Source organism: Sinocyclocheilus grahami, unplaced genomic scaffold (assembly GCF_001515645.1).
Source record: "Sinocyclocheilus grahami isolate Dianchi unplaced genomic scaffold, SAMN03320097.WGS_v1.1 scaffold21.1, whole genome shotgun sequence".
Taxonomy (NCBI): domain Eukaryota; kingdom Metazoa; phylum Chordata; class Actinopteri; order Cypriniformes; family Cyprinidae; genus Sinocyclocheilus; species Sinocyclocheilus grahami.
The window spans coordinates 3293802-3299015 of record NW_015505200.1 but is presented as its reverse complement, the minus strand read 5'-3'; the positions used below and the strand labels follow the sequence as shown (position 1 = coordinate 3299015).

General features: G+C 39.6%; 1 protein-coding gene across 1 annotated transcript in view; it reads right to left on the bottom strand.

The window, feature by feature from the left end:
- The window catches only part of LOC107558325 (astrotactin-1-like), a 191598-nt gene that overhangs the window by 113957 nt on the left and 72427 nt on the right, over nucleotides 1–5214 (bottom strand). The window lies entirely within an intron of this gene.

Here is a 5214-nt window from a genome sequence, read left to right as displayed (position 1 = left end):
CACTGTTTCCTAATACTAAATACTACTATGTATATAAAATATTATTTATTGAATAAACAACAACAACAACAGCCATCATAAAAGCCATGCTCTAATATACGTTACAGCATTAAAGTTACATAAAATATAACGTGATGAGATTTTGCCTTCAGCTGAAATTATTTGCTCTGGAACAAAAAATTGATTAATGAGACCAAAGACTGCCAGTCAGATTTACCCAAAACGAATTATATATCATGTTTAACCACTATAGAGACATTAGAGCCAGCGGCAAATTCCAGAAGTTCTGGCCTAGGTGAGACTGCTCTGGCGGGTTCATGAGCGCTGAATGGCCCCAGACGCATTGGAGTTCACGTCTCTGAAAACGTCGACGCAAATTTTCAAATAGACGTTATCTTTATTAACAAACCGTAGATTTGAAGTCTAAACAAGTACATTCTCGCCTAAAAACCTTTTAAAACTACATTCCGTGACAGTATTATTTATACATTTTAGTGGATTTGGGTGTCCTCCATGACACTCGCTGTGAGAAATACTGGAAGCGGAGTGATACAAGCGGTGAAAGGGTGTTCCTGTGGCGATACCAGTACAATATCGCATGGTTCTCAACCAATCAGATTTGAGAACCAAAACGAACTGTTGTATAAAACTAAATAATATAATATAATATACAAATATTAGTACACACATGATTAAACCATGATCATCATCATCCTTTCTTCTGTGCATGACTGCAGTGAAGACCACCAAGTGCACTCACGGGAGGTTGTGCATTTAAGAGGATGCATATGTAGTACTCAATATTCATAGACTTTTCATCTTAATGTCCATGTAAACTGCATTAAAAATACCCATTTCAGCGAGTTTCGGACTGCAGTGTAACCTGAAATAACTATTTCAGGAATGTTATCCTGGTGGCTACCTATGAGATTCATCTTTCACCGCTTTTAACATTGCTTGCCCCTCTTTCCAGCATTCTTAGCCATTGGTTACATTCATGCAGCCTAGGGCCCTTGGGAAGGAGCTCAATGCAAAGATATATCACTTTCCTCTTATGGCTCCTAACAGGGCAGAAACTCAAATCTCTAGCAGGTCTGTTTTATAAAAATGGAGTTGAGCTTTCAGGATGTTTACATCTTTGCATCCCAGTCCTGGAAAAAAAAAACAAGAGCATGTAATATCTGAAACAATTTCGGAAAGGTCATCATTTTGGGACTTAGTGCAGCTGTTGAATTCAGGAAGCAACATCCTTTTTTCTAAATATCTACTATCAATTTCGTCTAGGTAAATAAATCAGCTTCCTACATCCAAAAAAAAATATATATATATATATATATATATATATATATATATACAGTGGGGAAAAAAAGTATTTAGTCAGCCACCAATTGTGCAAGTTCTCCCACTTAAAAAGATGAGAGAGGCCTGTAATTTTCATCATAGGTATACCTCAACTATGTGTCATATGTATATGTCGGGATGAAGGAAAGAAGCATATGTTTCCTTTTACATACCTTTTCCTCTTACATACCTTCAGCTCACAGGGTGTTGGTCAAGTAACTATTTTATTGGGTGTTAGCCAAAGCGAACAAAATTGATTTCTGCTTTATTGCTTTAGCTCGTCTTCGTATCCAATTCCATATCCACCTTAATGACCCCCTGCCAGTTTCCTCTGAAACACTATCTTCGAATATCCCCAGAAGAGAGGGAAATTATACATACTGTACATACTCAAGATAGGGAAAAAAAAAATAGCACTGTTTACCAAGAGCTACATCAGCACAAGGTGCGATGTGCTATTTTATGGGCAATGGGGAGGTAACAAAGAAAGACTTTAATCACATCGTAAATTCTGGATTTATTAGCTCAGACCAACAACAAAAAAAAACTGTCTGAGAAATGAATCCAAGGGCCAGGTTATTGCCGCAGCAACAAGGAAAGAAAACCAAAAGAATCAACATCAGTCCAAGAGGCCACTGAGTGTGTTTCTGCTGAAAACTAAATGTGAAATGACAGATGAAGCTTCTTATAATATTTAAAGCGATGAAATCATATTGTAAGATTGCTTGATGAAATAACATAGGAAGCTGAGAATCTTTAAGGATGCATTAGTTTAATCAATACTGTAATTACGTTAGCCTCATATATCTTTCAACCACCATTCAATAGACAACGTCTACGGCTTATCAACACACTGAGAGTGTATGCAAGTTCACCTCAATAAGATGGAGATTGTCTTTGTTTTTACAAATACAGTTGCCCCCAAAATATTTGGACACATACGTCACACTTAGCAATGTATGAATGCCATTACATTAGATACAAAATAACAAACCAATGGCAATTACTTTTCAAAGTTGTTAATAAACCAAATATTACTGGAGCCTTTCTAATTTTATATATATATATATATATATATATATATATATATATCAATAAAATTTAATACTTTTAAATACAATTTAAAAATTCATAGTTCATATTAAATAATGGCAATATGAAAAATATAGTATAAAAATGCAATGACAATTGTATTTATGTCTTAAAGGGACAGATAATAAACAAAACATACTATATAAAAACCATGATTACCAGTTTATTCCCCTAACAACAGAATGCCACACATACTTTAACACAACAATAAATGCATTGTCTATTTTGAGGGAACAATAATACACTCTGTATATTTTTTTCCTTCCCTAGCTCTGGTTGATGTTATTCATTTTATGTTCATAAGACAAAAAAAACATCTACTATTGTGCTAAATCCAGGACAAAATACCATCTGTTTCTGTTGCCAATTTGAGCATGGTTGTCAGGTGCTGTGATATAGATGCAATGAGAACTGTGTTACACGAGATGCCCATCTTTTCACCCAGCTTGTGTAAATCACTGCAAGGGCATGGCACAGCTGAGCCAGCCATCCGCAGAGAGATAAACCACTGGGGAACAAGCTTCAGGCTGGCAAATGGGAGAAACGGGGGTCAGGAGCAGCCTATGGATGTTCAGGCTTGCTGAGTGGTGCAAATTGCAGCTTGTAAAACAGCCAGCTGAATGGAGGGGGAGGTGTACCACAAAAAAGCTCCCTGTTGAGAATACCTCGGAGAACATATTAGTAAGAAGTGGGTGCAGAACAAGGTGGAAAAATAGTTAATTAAATAGCAGAGGTCCCACAAGTGGCAGTGGAATGCGGTATTTGATTGTAGGTGGGATTTGGTGACTTGTTCATTTGTGGAGACCCCCCTGTTGACTCAATTGCTTGTCTATTACAGAAGCACAATGACAGTGGCAGGGAAGAGGGTGGTTGCTCTTCGACAGCCTGGGTAAGCAAGCCACTGCTGCTTTGAATAGGTTACACATTACCCCCTAAAGAGAAGAAAAATAAGCTGAAATGGAAAAAAACATTTTCAATTTACAGCGTGGCCTTTGTGATAGCAGCTGGATATATGAGACGAAGAATAGATGGTTATAAAAAAGAAAAAAAAAACCTCATCAAAGTCAAAATGACAGCACAGCTGGGCTTTCATCAAGGCACATTTGATGAGTGCTTATCCATCCACAAACCCTAAAAAATCACGGGTGAGACGGCAAGCCTGGTGCTGAACGACCACCGCGCACCACTGAGCTGAGCAAATGCCCCAGCTGGCCTGAGAACCGCCACGTCTGGCTCACAATAGACATGGACGGGTGACAGGTGTCTACACTGGTGGCTCACTCTCTTTGGGACTGGCATCATTGCCAAGCACTCAAGGAAGTGACATGATTTTAGGGGGTACTAGGTTTAGGAGCTTGCCCTCCGGCCGAGATGAGTCAGAGCCAGAAAGGGATGCAGTGTAGGTACCATCTGTCACAGAGGCTGCCCGTCGCACCACCAATGAAAAACTCCCACTCTTCTCCCATCATGTAATAACACAGTCTGAGCTCTGAAGGCTAAGAAGAATAAAATGGCAAAATCAAAAAGGGCAAGATGTGTGCAAAATGTTTTGGGAAAGAAATTAAATTCTGAAGAAGGCTTTTTTTTTTCCTTTACAAATTTGAATATGTTCAAATTGGTTTGTTTTCAAGACTCAAGGTCATCTGATAATTTTACATTCTGCGAGCATCAAGCCATGTACAGCAACGCAGCTATGACCCGTTTTGCTCAGATTTTAAAATAGAAATGATCAATCACTTTTCTGCCTTTGAACAATGCCCTGAGAAAACACAATATCAGAGGGCAACAGAAGCAAATGGTTGACATCTTGAAATAACAAGGCAAAGACGTCTATCTCTATCTGCAAATGCTCTAGTTCCTATCAACTCAATCAGCTGTAACAAATCTAAAATCTTCACTGAAAATTAATTTGGTCTAACAACAACCTTTATGAGCTTCTACATCATTTCACCCTACACCCTACCTTAATGGCGGTTGTGTCTCAACCGTGCAGTGATCACACAATAAATCTTGTTGGTACATCTGTACACTCTAAAAAATGCTGGGTTAAATACAACCCAGTGCTGGGTAAAATAGGGACAAACCCAGCAATTGGGTTGTTTTGACCCAGCTACATTTAACCCAGAAACATTTAACCCAACCACTGGGTCAAAACAACCCAATTGCTGGGTTTGTCCCTATTTTACCCAGCACTGGGTTGTATTTAACCCAGCATTTTTTAGAGTATACTCTGAATAATTAAGTAATTATTGACCGCCACCCAATCTTTCAGCTGTTTACAGTTCATCTACACTCTAAAAAATAGGTGACGGGAGGCCAGAGGACTCGTAGGCTAGTGAGATGGCCTCGACCACTCACCTACTCATGGTCTGCTTGGTCGCCGGAGATGCTTTCTTTGGCGGACCAAAACAAACATATAGCTGATCTGCCTTACGCCACGGGGCAGCTCTGTGTGCGTAAGCGTCCAGTGTTCGAACTGGACAGAGCAGATTAAGCCTTTCTTGGCCTACTTCCTGGAACGGAGGAGGACAGAATGCCTGAAGTACTATGGGCCCTGGTGAAGAAGTGGGCACCTTAGGGACATACCCGGCCCTTGGGTAAAGGAATGCCCTAACCATGCCTGGAGCAAATTCCAGGCACGAAACAGGAAGTGCCTGAAGATCCCCGATCCTTTTTAGTGAGGAAATAGCAAGGAGACAGATGGTTTTGAGCGTGAGCAACTTGACCGCAACTTCTTCTATGGGTTCAAAGGGGTCATTGCATAAGCCCTCCAGAACCACA